Source organism: Ischnura elegans, chromosome 4 (assembly GCF_921293095.1).
Source record: "Ischnura elegans chromosome 4, ioIscEleg1.1, whole genome shotgun sequence".
Classification (NCBI taxonomy): Eukaryota; Metazoa; Arthropoda; class Insecta; order Odonata; family Coenagrionidae; genus Ischnura; species Ischnura elegans.
The window spans coordinates 64,824,865-64,851,787 of NC_060249.1; the positions used below are offsets into that span (position 1 = coordinate 64,824,865).

Genomic DNA, 26,923 nt, shown 5'->3' on the forward strand with positions numbered 1-26,923 from the left:
TCGGCAATCGTATAGAGGCCTTTAAAATCGTGACGAAACAATTCAAGGTTTTCATATAAAGAAATACCACAAAATAAATAACAATCATATGGTTCATAAAATCATAAAGAAAAGTAAGGGTTGAGGAATTCTTATTGTGGAACTCGTTAAAAATTGTAAAATCAAATCCATTTATCGGGTGCATTTAAATAAGTGCTAAGAAGAATTGGAGAAAATGTAGGTCTAGCAAAATCATTAGGCAAACGGAGCTAATTACAGTTCACATCAAAAAGCATGATAGCCTGATAAAGGCTACCGTCGGAGGACAAATGAATTACAAGAAAAGCAAAGGAAGGCCTCACATAAAACATAAGGAACCGACAATGAAGGACGTCAGTTATAATAACTATGTGAGTGCGTAAAAATAAGCGCATTCGTGAACTTAATGTAGAATAGCGTCAATCCAATCTTATGATTGTTGGACAAAGATAATGATAAGCAAAACTTTAAGGAGATTTTCAATTGAATAACTTGATGTATTTATCAATTTACTAAGGCCTTGACGGAAAACATATTTTGGCCCTTGATGAATGGGTTCTAACGCACTATCAGTCCCTAGCAACGCTATGGCCATTGGCGCCCCGCAACGAAGTTATACAGACTACCCCACTTGGCTACCTAAGACTTTCGTTCTGGGTCAATTCGTGAACCATCACTCAACGCCCTAAGGAAGATGGAAGAGTTTTCCATGGAAACGTCGGCTCTGACTGAACAGCCTACCTGGTGGGAATCCCGTGAAGCATTCATCCACATCGTGCAACAAGAAAACACCCAGTCTTATATTAGGATATGTATCAGTTTATGTGTCATCTGTAGCGTACATGCCTGGTAGTGCATGTTAGTGAAGTAAACTTTAATCCTCTGATGCATGTTGGTGATGATTCACCCCCTGCCAACCACCTCTGTAGGTGGCTTATAGGGTAATAAGTAGAAATAAATGTATATTTTAATCCTCCAGTGCATGTTAGAGATGGTTCACCCCATGTCAAACACCTCTATAGTTGGCTTAGTTGACAACTTAGTTGGCCACATAATGAGACATGAGAGCCTGATGACAGCAATTGTAGGACAGGTGGGAGGGCAGAAGGGCAAGAAGGGAGAGAGGACTGTAGAGATGCGTCAAACCAATCTTAGAATCGTTGACCAAGGTCGTAGCCAGAAAATATTTTTGGGGGGTATATGGAATAGTAGTCAAACATAAAATTATTTTTATAGGATAAATAAAATAGCGTATATGGTTAAATATGCATATTTATTATAAACCCTTAAAGGGAAATATAAAAATATTATTATAAAATTGAATTTAGCCGTCTAGCTTTCTTTGCAGCGAACAATTGAATTAACTCCTCGGTGTCGATGTCAATTCTGCGGTCCCTCAGGAGGCTCATAAGTCACTCACCTCTCTACTAATTCACAGCATTATTTTTTCACACACTGCACTACAACTACACACACTGCACCTACAAATTCGCTTAGATAATTATTGACTTAAGTCGCATTGGACTACTAGATGTCCCTGCGCCGCTATATAAGATCGTCGTGTGAGCACCAAGCAGGCATAAAGTATCTATTTCTTTTTTTTATTTCGGAGGGGAATCGATCTGCGGTCTTGTTGACTAATGATGATGATGAGTTGGCTTGCAGGGTAATATGTAGATGTAGATCTCCGGAGATCAAGCAGCGAGAAGTGGCAACTACTAGTCGTCGGTCTGGGCGCGGTAGCAGACAGCAAGCAGCCTCCTCCACTCATCACCACCATCCTCCTTTCCCACGTGATATGAGGCTACTCGAGCTCCGAGGAGGAGGCATCCGCCCAGCGCGCTGCAGCGTGGAGCACACACGATCGCAAACCGCGGCCGCAACACCACTAGAGAGAGAAGGATGGGCAGGCAATTACCCTCCTCGATGAGCGCCAGAAGCACCAGCTATCGCCGCCATCATCATCTCGCGATCGCGTCATAAAGTGTGACCCGAAATGTCCGGTGCTAGCGCTCCCACAGTCCGACGCTGCCACGGAGAGCCACTCAAGAGGGGAAGTTTCGATTGTCGAGTCGCGAGACGGGGGATGTGTGCAAACGCGAGGGAACCATTGAAAATATGTGGATGCTCCACAAATCAATGGAATGTCAAAGAAATCACAGTCGTCAGCGTGATTTCAAAGGATATGTTTCAATCCGTGTCGATTCAAAATGACATAAATGACATTGAAAGATTCAAAAAGTTCAGACTTAACGCCATGCGTCCACTTTTTCAATCCTGATTTCAACAATTATCTACCATTTCACCATAAATATTTCTTGTGCGACCACATCTGGATTAGCCTGATGCATACTCAAAATCCAACAACATTCCATGCAATAAAACTTAAATATAAAATATTCCTTGCACTGATTTTCACCCTCAATACTCTTCCCACTATTCCACACATAAAATTCCACATTCGGCTGAAAAAAACATAAGCGTTAAAATTATTATATTTTTCACGACTTTGGCCTATGTGTGACTCATTAATTCCCAACTTCATTTGACTTACGGCTCAAGGCTTTGCCTATCTCGCAAGAAGTTCACGCTCTAAGCACGCATTCCCCTATAAAGCCACAAGGTCGCTTTTAACGGCACGTATAAGTAGTCCTCTCTAGGTACGCTCATGGATAGATCCCCCTCCACAGCATTTGAAAAGAGAGAGCACCTTCCTATCTTCCCATCACAAATTATCTACTTATCTCTCACTCTACCTTTCCCTATCCATAAACATCGCCGCACAGCCAGCTGATCACGATTCCCAAATCTCCTCTCCCTCCCACCCACTTACCTCGTGGTCTGGAGGCGGTCAAAAATCTTCGGCGGAGGAGTAGAGGGGGGGAAGGCGGTTAGGGATGTGATGTGAGTGGGGAAGGGGGGTTCAAATGTTGCGACATGCACTCGCACCAAGGGCGGGCCCCGAGTTCTCCACATCGCCCTTCCTCACACACGCACGTTCCCTCCGGCCTTTCTCATATTCTTCCTGCCGCTCATCTCCCTCCAACGCATAGTCTTCTCCCTGCGGCCACTGAAGTTCTCTTCCTCAATATCCCGTCTTCTAATTACAACACATAAGCTCTTGAGGAGACTAGTGCGAGAAAAGAACTATATCGATGGCTAAGTTCTAACAACACGCATCTCAAAAATAGCAACTTTTCAAAAGAGCAAAAAAAAACGATTATTTTTTCTACTTGTACACTGAAATTAAAAACCAAAAGGTCATAAAACTGAAAAAGAAGCATTCATTTGCAAACAAAGTATTGTTTTTTGTTTGTATCTTCTTTTTTTAAATGTTATGAAACTTTGTTCAAGATACCTATCTCAAACCGGCCGAATTTGAGATACATGTTGTTAGAACTTAGCCATCGATATACTATACATGAATTGACATGAGAAAAAATTCCTCCGGACCGGGAATCGAAACACGGACTATTGACTTTTCGGGCCGCTGCGCACACCACCACGCTATCCAGGTTCTTGATTTCCCACGGCGATTGTACCGAGGGTCATGGTACCAAGATGGTAAGTCTATCCAAAGGTCAGTGGTTCGATTCCCGGTCCAGGGAATTTGTTCTCACGGTAATTCATACATATTTCACCACGGCAGGCTTCGAAATATTACACGAATTACCTGTTAATTTTACGAAAATTTCAAAATATGTTCCCCTGATTATATATTTCATTGAATAAAGAGGAATTTTTTTTTCCTTTCTGTTCTTCATTTTCTAAATCACGCATTTGAAAACCCACATTTTCTACTTCACCTGAAGGCCGCACTGGTCTAATTATAAGAGCTGATTAATGATGGAATAAATAAATTCGCAAACTGATGCATTTCAAGTGAAGCATGTCGATTACATGAAAATGGCACTACGTTCGAATCAAGGCCGCTAGAGCATGTACACCCTGTGGGCTAGGACACGAATTTAGGCGGTGGCGGACGTTTTCCGAAAGAAGCGTGAAGCGTATGTAGGTTGGATGATGGACACTTCAAGTTCACCAGCCCGTCCGTCGGAAGGGACGTTGAACCGGTGTCTTCTAGGTGGCTTTCGCTAGGAGCAGTCAAAACGCCGCCGCAGAGTTCCTCTATAGCCCTTCCTTACCTCCCACTTGCTCGAAACATAAAATATACTTGGCTGTGGCTCACCACCTCCAAATAATCAGCCACCCTTATCACCACGAAAACTTTACGGGGAAACTGAAATTGAAATTAAAAAAATTCAGTTTGAGTTTCCCCGTGTTATTAATTAAAAAATTTCAGTTTCAGTTTCCCCGTATTTATGCAGGTAATAACATTACATCGGCCTCTTTGGGCTTCAAGGAGTACACCGCTTCCAAGGAGTATATCCGATGGAAAATTAAAAACTAAATGAAAGATAAAAAAGCATTTCTCGATCACTGTATCCCTTCGAATTTTTTAAGTTTGGCCAAATTACCGAGGCCCAGGACTGGATTTCCGACCAAATGATGGACGCTAAGGAAAAGCTCCATATTTTAATCCTGATCCTTCTGCTTATGAGATGCCAAGCGCAGACAGTATATGAGGCTCAAGGTAATACTTTCCACATCAGAGTACGATAAAGATTTTTCCAAGCATGAATGATGATGTTTTCATGATGTAGCCATATTAAGCCATTATAAAATCAGGTTCTACGGTAAAGATGTGTTCCCAATGTAGACAGCGGCCTGCCATGATCCTCTGAACACAGTTTCCGATTGATCAAACGCCATCTTTGGACTTGGCTCAAATTGGGACATATATCCTTTTATTTTTCCCGAGTGACCCGCGGCCCCGGTATGATGGAAGCTCCGAGCGAAAAATCTTAAAATATCTCCGGTTTTCTCGACGCATGCGTGGATTAAGAACTTCTCATGCTGACCATCGGTTATACAACTGAAACAGCCACGTCGCTTGGATAACGTAGTCTGGCAATTAACAAGAGAAGTGGCAACAGAGCCATTACCATTCTATGGGATGAATATGGGCCTCCTCTACGCAGTGCCCTTGCCTAAAGGACACAGCAGAGAGCAGAGCGACGGGAAAAGGACGATTTACATTGGAGAGACCGGTTACCGGAGACTGAATGAGTGATGGATGTGTCCGCCGATGGATGTGAAAGACACGGTGCAGCTTGACAGTACCATGACGATATCCTCTAACTCTATGGGTTATTACGCAGAAACGAAAGAAGAGTGAGTAAAATTTATCATGCAAGAATAGGCGTCGATGGAACGCCTCCCTTGATTACTTTACGGCTCACGGTAAGTCACGGCGTAACTATTATGTTGAGATATCACCCATTGTTCCTACACTATGATGTAATTTATGAATGATAATAATCATTTCCACATGTTCCGTAAGATTTTATCAAAACTCATTTCTTTCTGTTGCTCTTCCTCATCGACTATCACTATGTATTTGGGAATTTCGCAGCAGATTAATTGCATTAAATGGCTTAGGTGAAATCAGTTGGTTTCTTACGAATCCATGAAATGCCAGAAAATTTCATTCGCAACAAGGTAACTTTGCGCATATAAAACAAGAGGCCGGTTTTCTCGAAAAAATAGGTTTAGAAAAATAAAATCAGATATCCAAAGGGAACCACAATGAAAAGCTGGGAATTTAAAATGATATTTCTCAAGATTTAAAATTCAAAGTAAGCCTGTGATGACATGACAATTTAGTGGAGGTATTCATAATCAAATCAAATACCGCCGTATAACCTAAAAACATGCATTACGCTATATATCATACCTCAAATGGAAATTGCTGAAGAAAATTTGAATTGTTACTTCTACTTTTATGGATGAAATGAATGGTTGAGGCTGACACATTGTGGAAATTCATTTTAGGATATGAAGTAATGGTATTTTGCCCTTTTCAACGAGAATATTTATTTCGAAGGAGTCAGCATGTTTCACTTCACTTAAGTCCTCATAATGCTGCAGTGCAGTGAAACATTTTGATTCCTTTATAATAAATATTTATATGGAAAATTGCAAGGTATCATTGATTCATATCATTCATATAATTTTTTATCTCAATTAGCCCCGAAAAAAGCACAATGAAGCATTTACATGGAGGGTTCCAACAGCAACTAACAATAGACGATCACACGCATCCATGCCCTGAGGTAACCTACCCAGGCGGGATTCAAACCCACGACTTTCAGTAATATAGGCGAGTACTTATCTCCGCCGCCACCGAGAAAATAACTACCTTTTCGGTTCAATTTCGTGTACTGTTCAGCATTTTATAATATATTCTCAGATACGAAGAGGTTCCACATGGCCAAGCCTGGAATGATTACTTATGTTCTTACACTCAAAATTCCACAAATCAACGTGAAATTATTTTCGTCACACCTATGAAACGAAATGTAGAACCAGCGAGGAGGGAAAGCAAGCTTTGGCCAACGGCTGTGAATACCCAAGTCCCTCAGGCAGTCGTCACAATCCTCACTCCATCATTAGCCTCGACAATAACAGAAAAATGAGGGTTTCCAAGACTCCCACGCGGAGGTAGGGGGATTGTAACCAAGCGACCGTGGTATCCTTGGAAAGAATCTCCTTGGGCGCCACTATGAGGAGGGGGGAAACATGGGAACCACCATGACTGAGGGAGCAACATCCTCTCCAAAGGAATCTTACATCAGACACTCGGGAGAGAAAAAAATTAAAAAATTCCCCATCCAACAAAACTCTCTCCTCCCCCACCTATTCTCTAGGATAGTCTTCCCTCTCCGCCCACGAAGCAAGAATGAAGAAAGAGATGGGGGCGCCCCACGGCACCCACCATAAGCATGCCCATGAAAAAAAAACAGCGGCCGGCCAAGAAAGAGAAGAGAAAATCGTGCCTTGAAGAACACCGCCGAGGAACACATAACGAATTTATTTTTTTCCCTCTCCCTACTCATCTCGGCTTTCTGTTGTATATTTTTATTTTTAATATTTCCCATCCAGTCATCAATTCAATTAGCTGTCCATGAGCGAGGGAGCGCACAGGAGGGGACCCATATAACGCACGTATAATGATGTCGGCGTCGGGAAGAGATTGAATGTCCACACATCGACAGCGCGGTGGGAGTAAGGACGGAGTGGGAGAGTTTATTGTGAGAGGGAGAGACGGTGGCCCGTGGCTAAAAGGGAATGGATGGCGCCATCTCGAGCGAAAGGGAAGATAGTGGTGTGCCTTCCACGCGTATCAACGCGAACAAAAACCGTGTAAAAGAAGGGAGAAGAGCGAAATTGGAAGACAAATTTGGAGGGCTATTTCGACCACAAACCGAATATGTATCAGAATTACACACGATGATATCGTACTATCTGCTTAATTCTAATTTCAGAAATTCAACTACATTTTTGTTTCGAGTGGATTGCAGTCATCATTTTACCGATGATTTACCTGATGATGGCTGCAAGTCAGTCGAAAGACATGTAGTCGAGTTTGTGAAATTAAAATTAAGTAGAATGCACTATGCATACGAGTGTACGAGTGTGTTACATATAATAAGACGTTCTACGATGTCTTTGCGCAAAAAGTTGACTTCAAATGCTAGAAGAAAGATTTCTATGGTTTCCCACCGAGTTTTATACGGAATCGGCCTTTCGCGAGCCAAATCTCGTCATATTCACGTTTGATCACATAGCTAGGTACGTAAAAAGACTTGCCCCTTAATAAACTTAGTTTTGTTCCAACATCAACCTATTCCACTGAGGTCACACTGCTTGTATTTTCACCTGAGAAGACCATTCTATATGGTTTTCAGCTATTTTTTGTGACTCACTAGCACAGCTCAACTCATGAGACATGTGGCAACGCGATGGGAATTTTTGGTGTTTGAAAATTTCCATAGCGATGACTTATTACGAGGAGACAATGAGGGTTAAGCACAACCCCCAGGACAAGCTCCTTATGGAATTTTTTACTTTAGGATCGATATTTTGACATTGCAAGGCATCTACTGTTTATATGACCGATTGAATCCACACGGAATGCAGTTGATAGCAGCTTTAGTCCTCCAAACCTGGCTGTTTTACATCACAGAAACTCGAGATATTCTCCAGCAATAATTACACCAGGAAAGCAAAGAATCCTTCATCATCATCATCATGATTTATTCATGCAGTTGAAGGGTATTGAGGAGAGAAAAAAACAATGTGAATTCCGTGTGGTGAATTCTGACATAAACAACTTAATCGGTTAATTTTACATTGGCGCAAAAGATTACATCCAGCAAGCTCGTACATCATTGGTCCACCCATATCATGATTTCCGCCTTGCCAGGCAGGTACCATTTACAGCGTTATATCAAATCTTTAAATCCATGAAATAATTTAATTATACATAATATAGATTCATTGTATTCGCCGCCCAAGGAAGGAAAAGTAGAAATTTACAGCATCAATTAATGATTTAAAAAAGTATCATTTTAACTACGCCTCAGTCTTTAAGTTTGTGGGAGACATTTTTCAGATGGAGGGAAATAAAGAAATACCTCAAAAAAATTAAGCTTTTCAGCCACAAAAAGCAATGAACTTTGGATAAATGACCATCGGAAATGACTCTCCACAATTTTTCCGACGCGATCAAGATAGCTATTTAAGAAGTCATTGAGCCCCAATTTTTCTTCAGCAAAAAAATTATGAAAACCTGTTATTAGAAAGGTGTATCGTTAAAGAACTTGGATGTATTTTTAGCAGACTTCATCCAAGGGAATAAACCGGAAGATTTTTTTTAATTAGCTGTTTGACAGGTTGTCCGCTGACCTAAGCACTTAATCGCTAGGACGAATACGTACACTTGTAGGCGGTAGAACCCGCTTGTCCTCACTCCCACACAAATTCCAACCAAGCTCGTAATTAACTAAATATTTTCAATGAAAGAGTAGCAACTCAACCCAAAACCAAGGTTTTAAAATACCCCAGAGCTTGTGAAGAACGAACTTTTTTCATATATTCCAAGTTTGGACAGTCCCCGAGGCAAATATAACTCAGTTTACGGTTGTCTTCCCAAATATTAAGCCAGTCAATAAAATTCTGCGATCAAAGCAATACCTAAAGTCTACGCTTTCACGGGAATTCAAGGACGTATTTACTTGAACTAGATATCCCAAATTTAATCAATATTCTAATTCAGGGATTTTGTCTCGAAATGCAAATATATAGTCGCTTTCAAACCCAAGGATTTCCTCCAAACGCAACGCATGAAAAATTAGCCGGATTAACTTAATGTATTTAGCAATCGAATATTAAATCCTACATAGTTCAATGAATTATTCCAAATCAAATATACGCATGAGGTCTTGAGAGAACGCCGTATTAGCCGCATGTTTGCTAGAATTCATTGAGTTACTCTTTTTGCTTTAGAAATTACGAGGAGGTGCATAATGGCGAAAACTCAAGTCTTGTTTGCGACCCTTGGCACAGCTTGCTGATTGTACTCACATGGTAATCTGATGGAAAGGCAATGAAATCATGTCAGGGAATTAAGGTTGGAGATTTTGATACCATGAAATGGAAGATTAGAAAAAAATGACCACGCCGCACGTTTACAGGGGGGGGAAGGAGCATAAACAGCTGTCGATGGACGCAATGCAAAGAAAGTATCATATGAATGGAGCAATTTAACTTGACTGTGACGAAGTGACCGTGGGGCGTAATGGCGACGACTAGTCGATGGGTCTATTCTCGCGCGTCATTCCAAAGCGAATAAAAGGATAGAGGAAGATGCGGTCGACTGCGGCTGTTTACAGTCTGCTCAGTCCCACTCGCGCGTGTGTGTGTGTATGTGCGACTTCGAAATCCTCCACCCCTTCCGATTGTTTGAACATACCTCCTTTCTCATCCCCGCTCTCGTCGCAGCACTCAAATGAACAGGAGATTATCTCCGTACCTACATAGTGAGATGGGCTGTGTAAAAACCCAGTTGGACAATACAGCTACAGTTGATGTGGCTTCTGTAATGTGACTTACCTTGGCGTTGACGGCCAATTTAACAGGCATTATAAAACCTGCCAGAAGTCTGCCACATCAGTACACTAAATGATATGATGTACTCAACCGTCGAAGTGCAAGAACGTAAAAGTAAGATTTGGGGTAAAATATTTAGGGAAATTGATGAAGGATGAGAAAAAAATAACTTCGTGAGTGAGAAAAAATGATACTTTATAAGAACTCTAGGTCTCATTTGAACTTTCCATTCTCAATTTTCCTCACTTTGCTCAATTTTCAGTCTGAATTTTACTATTTTGCATGACTCAATATCAATGGCAATTCAGTCTTAGTGACAGATTTTAAGAAAAAACGCAGCAAGGAGAGAATGAATTAATCCAGTGGTGAAATTAGGTCAAACAGCAGTAGTATTAGTAGTTGTAGCAGAAACAAGAGTCAAGCAGCGCCGAGTCGGCACTGTCCAAGCCCAGTAAGGACGGAAGCAGAACGCCCACTCGCCGTTGGTACGCAGCAGCCACGTTCCAGTAACGTGTGTTCAAGAAATAATTTCATCTTTTTTATGCTGCTTTGATGTTTTTCCCTGACCGTAACCAACTTTCGGTGGCATTTTCATGATATCCCTGATATCTAGACAAAATTTCTGCATTATCTCCCTTAGGACTAGCAAATTCTGTTTTTCTGATGATACTCCACGTTGCCCTAATGGCGGCGTTGGAATTCTACATCCTTTCCCAGCCGCATCTATCCCCATCCACGGTGGCGTCGGTGAGCTCCTCATCGCGGCGGCTCCTTTCCAGTTTTCCTTCCTTTAGACCTCCCACCTCTTCAGAACTGGGAACCAAAGCCTCGCACTTATGGGCGAGACTTTTATTCCTGAACCCCAAGGAAAACCACCACGATTTATCCACTGTATATTTTTTTTAATTTGTGCATTAGAATATTTTTCTCCTGTGGACCGTTACTTGGCCGCATTCCGACCATGAAGTGATGTTATGTTGAACCGGTTAAATAAGCGAATGTAAGTGTACGCTTCTCACTTTAATGTTATACTTCTTGACCCGCTCTTCTTGAGCTTATTCTGCCGGCAGCTTCAGCTTGGCGTGTGTGTGTGTGTGAGTGAGTGAGTGCAAAGGCTACCGGTTGAGAGGTTGTATTTGGTCCCTGCAGTATTTTCCATTTCGCAAACCATCGCAGCAAATTCCGTGTCAGTGCAAAACGGATACGTTTAACTTGTTGCGGCTTTTGGAGCCTTTTTTTTTACATTTACCTGTCAAGGCCGCAGAGCTAATTACCTCATATTCAGTGAACCGGTTAGTCTAAGTTCCCAGTGTTAGTGGGAAATTGATGCCCTAGGGAAATTGTTTCCACGTACGTATAAATCGTTTCAGGCATGATTTTGTGGAAGTTCAATATTTCCATGATAAAAACACTTTTGTTCTTTTAGTTTTGGTCTTCCCAATTCAGTGTGTAATGCACGCGTTCATTAAATATGTGCATGTTGTAATTAATATGATAATGGCCGGAACACTTAAAAGTGGTGCATTCACATAGTACAAGTATTCATATAGTACAAAATATTCACAAGTTTTGCCTTTGCATAAATATGGTAGCATAAATTGTTAGTACACGTAACGTTTTTTGGACCGCGTGATGTGCATGTGGGAATCCAATTGCATGCTGCATGGTGGTGATTGATCACCCCCTGCCAAACACGCTAGAGGTGGCTCGCAGGGTATTATGTAGATGATGTATATGTAGCACTACACCCCCGCGAGCGGTGAGCTCAACGTCCGCGACGCAGGCAGAGACCCACGGACACCCAAAGCACCGCTCTCGCCCGCTTTTACGCGTCCACTCCGTCCGCCCACGCCTCCCCTTCCCCTCCGCTGCTCACGCCTCAAACACTCTCACCTGCATTTTACCGTTGTACGGCTTCCCCGCCAGCCTTGAGGGACCCCTCTCCACAACGCAGCCGCCCAACGCACTGAAGAGGCGGTGGTAGACACCGCAAAGTCACCCAACCCCACTCGCCCTATGCTATAACACACGCCCTTCCTTCCGCTCACGAGACCCATACCCAAAAACTAACTCGACTGCACCGCGTTTCGAGTCCCGCCGACAATGCCCTCAATGATCAGGGCATTTAAAATTACCATCAACATCATCATAACGTAGTGATTGAGGTAAGTTCCCAGGGAATATTTTACTGATCACCCGGACATGTCACACATCGAATTCATCACCTCATCGCATCGGTCGCATTTACCTTTTCCCACCCAAAATATTTTTATTATCATTCCCTTTCCTTCCCCACTAAAGCTTAAAGCCTTGGGGAAATATTTCACTCGACATCAGCTCAATAGCATCAAGGCGAGTAAATAGAGGATCTTAAGGAGTTTAGTTTCAGAATGTGGTATTTAAGTGAGTTTAAGACAAGTGATATTTAAAGTAAGTTTTTTTTATCTTGAAACAGTGGGCGCGGTTATCATCACTGTTCAACAATCTTCAGATTGGTTTGACGCGGCTTTACACTCAATTTCCCTATCACCTAATCTTTTCACACCAACGTATTTATTCTCTTTTGAATCCCCCTTTACCTGTTCCATACATTTTGTACGCCTTTCTTTACCGTTCTTGACATCTACATGTCCCTCGACGTTTGCCTTTATCAAGCAATAATGTTTCAAGATATGGCCAATAAGGTTGTTCCGTCTTCTTCTAAAGGTTTTCATGAGGTTTCTCTTCTCTACTAATCTTCTTAGGACTTCGTCTTTGCTAACCCGGTCGATCTTTGCAGTCAATTGGAATTATTGACACAGACACATTGAATTATTCGTTTTAACTCATTGTCAGTATTAGATCAATGAACAACAATCAGAGAATGACTTGTGAAAAGGGTAAGGTGAGAAATGAGGGATTTATGCGAAGAAAAAACGAGAAACGCAGCCCGGAGAAAAGGTTAGCTCAGAAACAAGAGCTAATAGGACGACTGAGACATTAAGGGCCCTTGAAGCTCATTATTGAGGGAGAAGTCAAAGAAAAGAGAGGAATTTGAGACACATGATGAAGGAAGCGGGATGCAATATATGCCGAAATGAAGAGAAAGGTAAATGTACTTCAATAATTACTAGTGTCTGCAAATTAACCGACAAGTTGGAAAATAATGAAGTAGGTGACTACGTACTACCCATATATACCATTCTCTTCCTGCCCCTTCCTCGTAAAACCAACATCCTATCCTCAATCACATTTTCCAGAATGCCCTTCTGCTTACAGCTTAGATCTACATACACTCTCTTGCACTCCATGACTCTATATCTACTTACAACCTCCCCGATCACTGTATCGTTATTTTCCTTCACACCCATGCCACCTGCTCTTATCACATCTGCAGAAATAACTTGAATGTCCCCTGTCTATCAGCCCCCCTTCCCTAAGGGTCGTATTGTGTCCCCAGGTTTCAAATCAAACTCTTCGCAAGCTCGGAATACTCTATTATATAATGATCCTCCCTCTTATTAGATCTTACTTTTCCATAGAGGCCCCCGAAAGCAGAGTATAAAAACTACTTAGTAAGGATCGTAAATAACACACTTTCTTAACTTAGTAAATAAGACACTTTCGAGAAAAATTGGGTATACATTTGAGGAGGCCTTACTAAGGTTAAATGGAGGAAAATATAGCGATTCTGATAAAATATATCGCTAAGAAAACTAATTCGATGAACCCTTAAGATACATGCATAGGCGGGATACTAGAGAAAATTGAAACGGGTCGTGGAGAAGAAAGTGCGGGTATCCTCGGGTTTGCGTGTTGAGGAAAAAATAGTGGGAGAAGGGATAGTTATAATTAGATACGAGAGCTCACAAAGAGATAAGTACAAAAAATAGGAAAATGAGAAAAGTATCGATTTGAGGTGAATAGGCCCTCAGGCGACGGATGACAGGGATGAAAAGGTGAAAGAAGGGTGGGATGAATACGATGAACGCGAGATGAAGATAGGGCTCAAATATAACGACGAAGAGCGGCGGATTGCTTGTAGTGATACATCTAATAATAAGCGGCATATCTTTTAGACACTTATAAGGGCAAAGTTGAATATGTGGCAGGGCGTAGGAAGGGGAGGTGAATAAAAATATATTGTGTATTATAGACACTCATAGATTCACAAACACTTTTGGGAAATGAAGTTACTTTCCTAGAGTGTAGAATGCATCAGATTCACTCTCAACGACAATACAAATTTATAAAAGTTATATAAGGTACTAAAGGAGGGATAATGAAGGGAAACAATAGTTATGACAATTATTGACCAAATTTTTGAAAGGCTAATCTGAGACATGACCTTCCCTTAATGAAATATTAACATACGCCATGCGTTCAAAAAAAGCTGCCGGCAAGCACTCTACCGCAACATTTCAGGTTTCTCGAGATCTTTTCTCAGAATTTTCTTGAAGTTAATTTTTACGCTTCCCACATTTTTAAAAGTATTCCCTGGCGTTCCGGTTCTACCATTACCCTCGTCCGGTTACACAATACCCCTTGCATTACCACCGCTGCCGCCAGAATTTCACGCATGGCGTCCACTGCACTTGCTTCTCAGGCTCTTTGGCTTCCAGAACCCCTTCAAACAATGTACAAGGGGTCACCCCTTCACCTCCCCTCCACTCCTATCCACCCCCCCCCCCCCCAACAAACCCATTTTCGCCAAACAACCCACGCATTAAAACCACCCCTTCTCCGGCTACGCCACGCCACACAACCCCAAAACAACAACGGCCTTCCCTATTTCCCCCTCCCTCAAGGGACAGAACCTTGCGCCACTCGCAGCCGCTATCCCCCAACCCCGGAGAACACTTCACTCCTCTCGATGCCATTTCACGCGCCAGCCGCGTGGGGGAAATAAGGGACGCGTGTCCATGGGTCTCTCCTGTCTGTCCAACTCTGACCCCTTTCACTATGACAAAAAAAACTATTAGTGCCAACCAGACGAGCTTCATGGCCGGCCGTGTGAGAAGACTAATGCCTCTTCCACGATGGAAGTAAGACCCTTATTCTACGTTGGAGCCAAGCCATAAAGACAGGCGTCGTAAGAAAGATGGTCGTGTCCCTTTCTGGTATGGTATTTGGAGGAGGCAACTGGACGGCTAAAGTGAGTAAAGTTACGTTGAAATGGTAGGGAATGATCAGGGGAGAGAAACTCGGCGTCGCCACTAGCCTCTATGACGTAGAAGGCTCGCATCGAGTGTGAAGAGGTTAGTTCATAATTAAGCAAAAAGAGAACTGCATCATGTAAATCTTAGGACTACTGACGACTCAAAGATGATGAGGCCTGTTTCGGACGGTTATTTCCTATGCCGTCCATCGGTAATTCACGTAAATGCTCCTTAGGGTCCTTTATAACTTTTGGGGGCCTTCATTTCCTCTGCATGTATAGTCGAGAACTTACCATTTTTGTCAACATTAACTATCTACAAGCATTTCTTGGCATATTACAAGTCACACATGAATAACTTAATACGCTGACTTTTCGTTTTTTATAACTAACCAGTAGTTCTAAATGCATGGTAGCATACTCGTGTCCTTGGTTCTCTCCTAGTTTCACGGTCTGACCGCGTGTCGTTGTCCTGCGTCCGACGAAGGAGCGCGTTTTTGTTTGGTGGCTAGGATGAGTGCTGCATGCCTGGTGTGGAATTACCCCACGCCAGACACCCTGGTGGGGGCTTGTGCAGTACCTCGAAAATGTAGGTGTAAATATGAGACAATTGCTTCATGAAAATTAGGCGATGAAGGTTGTAAAGCAGAAGAATTATGAAGGAAACAAATGAAAGGAAAAACTATGTTTTTATCCACCAATTTATTCTCGCGGTACAACTAGTTTCGACGCAGCGGCGTCATCATCAGGTACCCGGAATCAGGTACAACTATGAAGGTGTAAAAAGATTAGCTGATGGGAGAATTGAGAGGAGAGCCGCGTCAAACCAATCCTATGATTGATGACTGTTCTAAATCTATATGTTTTGCTCTATTAAAATGGGCGTATCTGTTTACGGATACGACCGAAGCTTCCATCCACCCGCAAGGCAGTGGGTCTGCTTTGTCCACTGTGTACAACTCTAGAGGTGCATGGGGGTCGTCGAGGCATTCCGCCGCTCTCCCCCCAGCGTCACGACTCGATTTCCCGCCGTCGGCCGCTCTGATGGTATCGCGTTCCGCTCACGAAATCGTTGCGTTGCACAAGGTGTCCGCCATTTACGCCTAACGCGCCGTAATAAACCGCTGCCGCATGAAGGCAGGTAATAGTCCGGGAACGTACGACCCGTTGCAAGGGCAGAAAGAGCGAAAATTCAACAGAAAATAAAGATAATTCGCCTTCACCTGTCCTCGAACCAGGATCCCCTGTATTGGTTTGAACTGCTTGGACCAATTAAGTTGCGAGGGCGTTAAGCAGCATGTTCGTGACAAAATGATAACCTCAAGTTATTTGTATGTCCCCTAAAAGAGCAAAACATCCGGATAAAAATTCTCCCGCGGCCATTTATTCATCAAGTAATGCTTGTCGTAAAAACAACCTATTCATTGATACAACTCTTCTTGGCAAATTTTAAATGTTATTCACGAACTTATTCGCAATGAACTCCAAGATTGGATTTCCTCTAAGCTGTGCATGAAAGCTGAACGGTTGCTAATTCGATCGTCCACCTAAATATTTCAAAAATGTAACACAAATACCCCACAGAATAAATCGATCCGACCTTCAGATGATGCGTTAAACATTAAAAACGTTAATTGTAACATAATGTACATTTTCAACGTTAGGAATTCGTTTTAAGTTCAGCAACTTCATTCAGCGCGTACATTGATGCTATCTTCGTGACATCGGGGCAGGGCGGTAAACTAAATGAGCGGATTTTTTAATGAAAGGATGTTTTAATCTTACCAGGGTATTCATCTGAGATCTTGGATGAAGGTGTGACGTGGGTATGCGGGTGGTCCCCAAGTAGATACCTAAGGGAGAGCGGCAACGGGGGGGCGTAGCCCAAGGGAGGGTCAATGGGGAGGAAGCCCTTTTGTTAACCGTTGCGGGATTCCATAGGGTGAGTGAAGGTCAATATCTCTTTGTTTTTTCTTTCTCTTTGCGATCAGGTTATTAAAATTAGCAGAATATGTGGTAGAAACGATAAAATTGTAATCAATTTTCAAAGATTTTATCCTTTCCTGGCGAATTAAGTGGGTAAACTTCTCTCAGAATTTCAGCAGCCCTGAGGATGAGGAATTCAAAGCGTCGGCATTAACGTAGTATCTAACCGGTTGTAATCCCGAAATTAGTTTATCCACATTTGAATCAATTCCAGAACCTCTAATAGAACACACACGTTGACTTTCGAGAAGAGGTATACAATATACTGCACGGGAGTAACAATCGTCAAATTCAATGCAATTAACTCATGGGCCTTATAAATATCTGAAATTGTTGACTCAATGAGCAATGATATCTTTTTTGTGAATTCTTTGCATATAAAATCGTCCACAAGGAACCTCACCGACACGTTATTTTAAGTATACCTACTAAAAATACAGAAATATTATTGTCGATCTATCCCACCCTTATTATTAAATTTACTTCGAAAGTATGTAAACTAAGCAATCATTAAGAGGTAAAGAGAAAATCTCGAATGCCAAGGTTAAAACGATTGAAATCATGGCTTATGTTTTCCACTGCATGAGCATATAACGCGATTACCGAGGTGTTAAGGTTCAAACAAACTGGGATATTTTATCCTAATTTAATCAACCAGCCTTGGAAAATATAAACTAAATATACATGTATGAAAATATATTGAATAACAATAAGCCAATGGAAAAGCTCTGCACGTGTAACCACGTGATTTCATTAGATTTCGCGGGTAATAATTTTAGACAAGCAACATTTTTCAAAGCCCAAACCAAAACTACCATGTGACCAGAAACTAAAATATCAGAAAAAGAATAAATACAAGGTCAATAACATTATAAATTCATAAAAATGGCAGACATTGGGAATGGACATAACTAGTGGTAATAACGTTTCCATCACACTACCAATTGTGATAAGAGTGAATTTTTTTAGACCTTGCTAAACAAATAGGAGGAAGGGAAATAAAAAAGTGAAGAGGATATCAAAAAGTATACCAGAAGGGTGGCTTAATTAAGGATAAAAGATTGTTAAAATATACTACACCCGACAACAACTGCCATTTCGTTTAGGATGACAAACTCCCCCAGTTAAATTCGGAATGAGTGGTTTCAAAGGATCTCAGGGCAATTTTAGCATTCAAAATTATTACAGTTCTGTTACCTACATTTCAATCGGCAATTAAAAGTAGAGATTATCCTAATTTAACAGTTATAGAGATCGTGTACTTCGAAGAAGTGAAAAAGAAAGATGAGAAAAATTCGAGAACATTTGCAAAAGATGCAGTATAATTATACAAAAATTTTATAGCGTGAACAAAGATTGAGGAACATACATGGGCGGTAGTACATGAAAAAGTAGATGAGTAGATGGCTATTAATTGATTGCAATTCATGAAACTATAAATATTGTTCATAAATACAATATATTACATAGAAAATCCATTTTTTTATGATTCGTTTGTAATCTCGTAATAATACAAACCGTTCCAAATTAATTCCATGTCAGTGATAATATTCATCGTTATCCTAATACCGCACATATTTGAATCCCAAATTAGTCATTGGCCACAAGCACCTAAAAATTGTACCAAAGACCGCAGTGATTATATTTACTCTGAATCTTATTGCCCACAAATAGTAACATCCGAAGAAATTCACATGACATTAGAAATCATAGTGTTCATACAAAAACTATCATCCGTTCGCACAGGTAACCCAGACCTCAGTATAAAGCAAAATGCCATCAATGTCACAGAACTTAATCATGATATAATTATTGAAAATAGCATTAAATACAATTCGTAATTTCGTTCAATACGCACCTCTTTTCTTTCCACGACCCATCAATACATTATCACTCAAGAAACTCAATAATGGGAGGAGTCAGTCTCAAATGCAATTAAGACGTAATGAAAACTATAAGAAAGAAAATTTAGAGCCGTAACAAGAAAAAACTGGCTAATTGAGTGCAATGGGTGTTTTTTAAATAGAATTTGAATGTAAACAAAATAAAAATTTAAGGCTAGAAGGTGGCAGACTTAACCGCAAAAACATTGGCATTCTTAACCCAATTATATGGAGTGAAGATCGAGAAAAATTCATACATTCAGCCGGCCTGGATCGCGACGGGTAAAGCTCTCGCCTGCCAAACCGTAGGTCGTAGATTCGAGTCTCATCTACATCTACATAATACCCCGCGAGCCGCCTAAAAGGCGTGTGGCAGGGGGTGTTAGGAATCCAGCCGTTTACAAATGGAAAAAAATGAAGTGCTCTAACGAGGTTGGGACTAGCGTTTATTAAAGTCCTTAATGGTTCGGGGGAAAAACGAATTCCCATATCTATCCGTTCGGAAAAACATAAAACATAAACGTCTCGGGTGGGTATGTTGCCCCTATACAGGGCATAGATGTTTGTGTACATTTAATTGTTCCTTGTTATGAAAACCCTGATGTAAAGGACAAATAGCGCTGCTTTCATTAGAGTGTTAATAAATATACATCATATTAATATTTGTCTAATATACACACTTCGCTATGACATCGCCATCTTTCCGCAAAAATTTTGACCTGCCACCTTCACAGAACACATCCCTGAAGAATAACAAAAGACGTGCGCAAAAAAGTCAAGTCGGACCCCGGTATATGTGCCTTGATTCCCTCGGAGAGAGATGCTGTAAAATCATACAAAAATGTAATTATGAGAACAACGATAAAGTTACATAAATGGGCGACAGTATATATAAAACAGGATGAGTACATGGCTATTACTTGAATATGTTAGGCCGAGAAAATTTCAGAAGTACCATAGTGATGTTGTGCTGGTATATGAACTTCGCAATGACAAGTATCGCCATATTTCCCTTAAAAATTTTGCACTGTCTCGTTATGTAGCCGCTGGAGACTACACAACAAAAGGGAAGCTCAAGAAAAAGTGAAGTAGGATCCCGGTAAACGTGCTTCGATTCTCTCGTGGAGAGATACAATATATGTAATCATACAAAAATGTAATTGCATGAACAAAGATAATGTGATAAAATGGGCGGCAGCACATGAAAAATAGATGAGTATATGGCTACATATATTAGACTGAGAAAATTAAAAAATATATCATAATGATAGTGCGTTCTTACATACACTTCGTGACGACAGGTATCGCCATATTTCCCTTAAAAATTTTGCATTGCCTTGTTACGCAGCCATTGAAGGGTGCACAACAAAAGGCGAGCGCAAAAAGTCAAGTCGGACCCCGGTAAACGTGCTTTGATTCTCTCGGGAAGAGATGCGGGCGACAAAAGGCTAAGGAGGTCCCTTTCCACGAGGTCAGAGCCCGGAGGGAGGAGTGCAGGAGATTCTCTCGAGGGGGTTAGCCTGGGCCCCGGCCGGTCTTCCTCCTCCTCCCTCCCCCCTCCCACCCTCGCCCCTGGGTGGGGAAACACTGTGAGGAAAGTGTGCGAGCGAGCGAGTACCACACCACCCCCACCCCCCAAACACAGGCGCACACACAAAAGGGCCCACTTCTCATGAGTAGTAAGAGGCGAAGGAAAAGCTCACCTGTTATAAGTGGCGGGAAAGGTGGGTCTCTGCACTTCTCGCCTCTCCCTTCAGCACAGCACCGCGACGCAAAGCCTCTTTTCGGACGTCGGACGGTTCCGCAGTCAGCAAAAGGCCTTCTCGCCTTCTCTTCTCCTCAGTCCTCACCAGGCCTCCTGGTCAATCGCTCTCCATTCTTCAACACGGCCGAGAACGTATTCACTTCCCGTGAAAGCACGCGCGTGAATTGGCTGGTTATATTCGTGATTCGCCGAGGTCAAAGGGAAGTATAGTTAGACCTTTCCTCCTAATCTTCACTTCTGTCTTCTATTAAAGCGGGAGCAGTCTCTCAACAATGGGGAGTCACTGACGTTAACAAACAGCAACCAAAAACTCTCCAAGCTTTCGGGAGCACACGTAGAATGATGTGAATGACTCGTGTAGCAAAACACACTACCTTCGGCGGCTCGAAAATTAAAAATTTCGTGCCGGAAGAGACGGGCTACCTCGATCCAACCTATTCGAAATGGAAGAAGGCACCAATTACAAAAAATTGGACCGCTCGTGAGACATTCGAAATATTATTTTTTTTCAGGGTACAATCACTCGTGCTTTTTTCGACAAAAAATGCAACAGCGTTAAAATATCCTGTCGAAATCTGTCTGAGGGAATGAAAGGTCAAAAAGTTAAGGGAATGTAAAAATTCAAGCGGACGACGACGATTTGCTGATCGCTTTCACAAGACGCTCCAGGAGTAAATCTGTCACGTTACGAAACTTCTACTCCTATTCACCCAGATTGACCAGAAGGCACTCACTGTTGAAAAACACACACGAAACCAAATCCTTTTTGGCGACAGTTGGGGGACTGCGATAAAAACTTGCTCCAAGGAATGGGAGGAGGGTGTATCAAAAAAATAAAAGGTTACGACGAGCTATCACCACCTTTTCCAGCAGGCCAGAATATCGAACACCAGAGACGGGTGGTGTCTGGAGTGCAGGTGAGGTGCGGTAGAAATAAGATCAAAACTTAAGGGGTGAAGGGAGGTGTCGGGGCGTGGGGGGAAGGGGTGTAAACCTGGGCTGAATTAAGGGGGAGGGGGCAAGGCCGGGGGTATTATATAGGGTGTATGAAGGGGGGGGGGGGTTCTATTGCTCTGTGCAGCCAACACACAAAACACAACAACAACCTGGGATCGACCTACTCGGATGAGGATTGGCGGGAACGAGCTTGGATTCTTAAAAGAAGTTCCAAGCCTGGAGAGGAACACAACAACTCAGGAAGTCGACGGCGCCGATGGCATCTCCGCGAGTCCCGGGGAGGGACGGGGGGATCGCCGGGCCGGAGTCCACACCCTCCACCGATGAACACCACACCGTTCGATCACAGATTATTTTTTTTTCACAGGCGAGAACCGGGATGGAATTTTCTCGCTTGACGGGTGTAAAGGCCGACGCGGAATTTGCTGAAGAAACTCGCGCAGAAATGAGCGTTGTAGCACACTTTTTCGAGAGCGGAAAGTCCGCACGAATGAACCGTGGTTTTCGGTTGGTTCGGAACGACGAGGCGCTGAGGGGTCTGTTACGTACGGCGACGGCCTCTCTCGTTCCACTGCATTGAAGGCGGTAGGCGGAGGGGTCGGGGGCGAAGGGGGGGTAGGCGAAGCCATGGCGTCTGCGCGGCGGAGGGGACAGGGGTGTGGGGAGGCATTGGGAAGAGGAGGGCGCGGTGGGGTGGGGTGGCAGAAGGACCGGAGGGGAGGGGATGCGCGAGACGAGGGCCAATCCGACGACGCGCCTCTGGCGGCAGGATTTCAAAACTGGCCAATCGATCGACAGCTATAGTAGTGTGGGAACTTTATACTTGGAGAGGAAAAAGGAAAAACAGTGTTAATAAGTTTATGCGGGTTCACTGTGGTTGAACAACTCAAAATACTAGGATAAATCAATTATTATCCGCAATGTAGTTCAACTATTCTGCATATAAAATACTACAATACTACCGAAGAATTTCAAACAAAATTCGTAGGCTCCGTGACTAATTTGCAGACGATATGCCGATTCGTCAATAGTTGCTCTTCTATCTAACAGAATCGTTTCATGTGAACGCTCAATGTCTTCTTGATTCGTGGCAGTAAACGTCATCCGTCTCCATCGTTCGCATCGTGCGTAACACTTGTGCGACTATTTTGGGATTTTTCAATTCATTCATAGACACTCCGCTGCGGCAAAACACTTCCCGTACTGTACCGAAAGTATTCGATAAATTTCGTTCCTTGATACGCCTTCGGACCACAAAAACGGATCACTGAACCTTGCTCTTCTTTGGTGCATTTAGAAAGCGGAGCAGCCATGATTCACAGAACGACAGCGATATCGAAACTAACGTATCAGCCGGAAACTTGCAAAGGCATAACTATAAGTAAACAAGGCATGCGTGATCAACGTAAAACAACAGTGCTAACAAAATAAGTAAAGATAAAACAAATTTGCTGTTAACAATTGACTTGCCCTCGTAACTACTCTCGCTATACTCAGTTTTAAAAAAATTCTATCATACCGTTCCTGTTCACGCTTTCTCGCGCAAGACGGGAATCGGGCAATAAAATTTGAGGAGAGAAGTTTTCAAATAAACCACCAAAATAAGATAGGGAGTAATAATGAGTGGAAAAACAACCGCATTTATATTATTAAAACTCATTATCTTAGAAAATAGCAGAAAATTATTTTAACAAGAATTCATAATTCTGTGTCATACTTCCGACGCCGCAATATTTATTTCACATCGTAACAATTAAAATGGAAATGCTCGGAAGAGCCGCGCAGCGTCGTGTATAACGCACACACTGTTTAAGAGTCGACTAAAAAGGTAAGATACATGAGAAGATGCGATACATACATCTAAGCGTCACTGACGTCAAAAAGCAACAAAAAAATGGTTTTGTTTTTTATCATGATTATCAAGCACCAAAAGCGCACTTAACGTCAGTTTTCCGCCTAACTTTATTCATATTCCATAGTAGATAATCAGCCTATTTCCTACTCTTAGACGAGAAATTTCATCAGAGCGTATATGTCTCATTACCAAATGCAATTTCCCGGGAAAGTACAGAGAAGCAATTTTTGCCATCATCATTCGATGAGGTACATTCGTTATGAAATGAAAACATCACTGGGCTTAATACCAAGAACGAGGAATTATTATATTTATCATTGCGGGAATCCAGCACCGAAGTCTAAAGACATAGATATACAATATGAGATTTTAAAAATTAAAATTTTCACTAAAAAATAGAGAATGGGAGAGAAGGAGAGAAAAGTATTTTATTTCATAATCCCAACACAGAATATTGAACGAAATTTGTCACACGCTCGGAAGCTATTCGGTCCCATTCTATAATTCACGTGAGTTAATAATCGCCCGTAGCGCGAAAATATACCAGTATTTAGCGCACCATTTTTTAAGTAATACAATCAATACAAGAAAAGTTAATGTGATACAAGCAAACCAAAAAGACAATTTACCGAACGTAGAATTAAATTACATTTATTATGGCAGATCAGAGCGTGAACTTTGTTTGAGAAACAGATAGTTAAAAAGAGACTTTGCCTAAATTTTAGGCTACTTTTGGAACTAAGTATTTCACGGGTTAAGGCATTCCATAATTTGCTACCATTTAATACGAAGGACCTGTTAAAGGCACAAGTCTGGTGGATGGGGATTTGTATGTTAAAATATGGATAAACAATGAAATATCATATTGTTAAAATTTTGCATTGATTTTCCTTCCATAATTTTTCAGCCATTTGCGTTGGTTACGAAAATTGGAACATTCTTATATACTCCAGTCGCCTCTCGTTGGTTTAAGTGGCTAAAACATAAAGAAAACCTCCTCGCAATATTTACCGTTTAAAGAGTACTTCAGCTGGACTAAAATTCAATACAAAGCAAGATAAATTAAGTACTTCAGTAGAACTTGAAGAACTCATGGCCTTTCAAGATATATATAAAAGCGGGGTCTCATGCGCAACTCGCTGCCCGAACACTTGCTATGATTGTAAAAATACCGGCGTATAAAACGTGGAAACGCTTCATATAAGGGAATACTCAGAATAAAAGGTATCCTGGTCAACAATTGAGTACTCCATAGCAGTGTTCTGGGAACTAAGGTGACGAAAAGTCTCTCAAATTGGCTTCTCTTTTAATATCTTTAAGGGTTGAGCAGAAGAGTGATCGAATATTCATCAAAAAGTGTGGTGAAGGAACCCAGAAAAGGAAAATGAAATCTTGGATAGAATGGAAGGTATTGTAGTTGAGGTTCCTCGCGAATGCATAGACGGTGTGGAGGTTCAATGAGCTCATCCTAGAATGCATATAGAATCCCCAATCTAGAATGCAAAGCTTCAACAGGGTAGAAACCACAGGAGGACCCTAGAAGGCTAGGAGTACAAGTGCAATATTTATTATTTCGGAGATAAGTGCAGACAATGGTGGGTGGGGTACATCCCCAGAAAGGTATCTTTTAGCTAAAACCAAAATCGGAATTCATTATAAGAATTCAGTAGGAAGGGAGATACAAGACAACAGGAAAAAATCTACCCTAGTCTCTAATAATACTAAAGTAATAAAAAAAATGCGGAATCTGCCGCCCTCTTTTCGATGAGTTGGTGACTTCATTAGAATTCCATTTACTTACATTAGAGTGTCATTAAATCTTTCAGGAATATCCACTTTCTAAAGAAAATAATCACTCGCGAAACTATCAGAAACAACAAACCGAGCGAGGTTGATGCGAAGTAAGGAAGACTGGCTGAGAAACTCCGACCAGTTCGGCAAAAGCGCGTGGCGTCATCGATTTGTCTGTGTGAGAATTAAGGACTGTCGGTTTTTCACAGCGAATATCTTTATACAAGGGCGGATTTTCCAGGGGGCAAAAAGTTCAGACAGGCAAATGATCTCCTCATATGTGGGATTAAATATAACGTACAACAATTAATGGGCGAAATATACTCTTTATTTTAATATAAAAGTTATAAATGTGAAAATATCAATAAGTAGTATAAATGTATAATAAGGACAGTTTTTTATGTTTCCTACCCAAGATACGCAGTACTTCATTACATCACAGAGCTCAAGGTTTAGTTGTTTGCGCATATGCATTCATTTCCATCGCTTTGGGGAGGGGCACGTACCCCTGACCCCCCCTGAAACCGCATATGGCTTTAGACGTAGGTGGCAAACGGATCGAAAAACGGAAAAGTGAGGGTCTCTTGCTAGTTAAAAATCTATCGCAAACGATCATTTACTAAATGGTGAAATAGTCCGCTTGCAAGTTCTAAAGCTTTCCAGTCATTTAAGCCATTGAGGCAAACTCCCTCCCTATGGTCGAAGCTTAATTGGTTCAACCACTCCGCACAAACCTTCAGGATCTATGTTCACGTCTTGGGCAATAAAATTTGCTTTCTTAAGTACTGCCGTACTTCGCAGAGCTTCTGAAAGTTTCATCGCTGTCCCTACTGGGGTTCTTCATTACATTCGGCTCCAGGTTATCGGTTTGATTTCTCGAGTTCGGAGTTTCGGCAATCCCAGTGGTCTCCAAAACTTTCAATGTAGCGGCCCCATTACATATTTCTCATATTTATGCGGGACGAAGGAATAATAAAATAATAATTACATATCAGTGATACTAATCTAATTTCCTAATAATTTAGAGCATAAACATGGAAAAAATAAAAAATAACTTCTTGGAAAAAAATCAGGGTAAACTAATTCCTGCCCATAATTTTATGCAACTTAATTAGTGTGACGAATAATACTGTCGTTTTGACTTCAAAATTTCATTTAAATCAGGTTCCAGATTAGATTAACTAATTTTAGGTATTAATTGTAAGTAAACAAACAGGGTTTTGTTCGGCGGACCGGATGAAATTATGTGTCGGGCCGAATGTGGCCCGATGGCCATGGCTTGGAGACCCCTGGACTAACCCAAATTAAACATCTTCACGGTAAAATTTCTGAACGTAGGACATCCTGATGAGGACGGCCCCTATTGATTTCATGTAATCCATATGCATAAAAGTAAACCTTTTCATTTCCGCAACGCACTACTATGTTAACTATTCTAATAATTAGTTGGTAGCATTTTATCTGACGATGAAAATAATTTATGAAATAATTATAATGAAACACGACCCTCATTAAGG

The 26,923-nt window shown here is 41.7% G+C and overlaps 1 protein-coding gene across 4 annotated transcripts in view; it reads right to left on the reverse strand.

Moving 5' to 3' along the window:
* The window catches only part of LOC124157604 (protein turtle-like), an 837,486-nt gene extending 815,168 nt beyond the window's left edge, over nt 1–22,318 (reverse strand). For all 4 annotated transcript variants that reach the window (XM_046532465.1, XM_046532466.1, XM_046532467.1 and 1 more), the window contains exon 1: nt 20,742–22,318. The gene's annotated coding sequence lies outside the window, so the exon portion shown is untranslated. The remainder of the gene's footprint in view (nt 1–20,741) is intronic.
* Between the last annotated feature and the right edge of the window lie 4,605 nt (nt 22,319–26,923).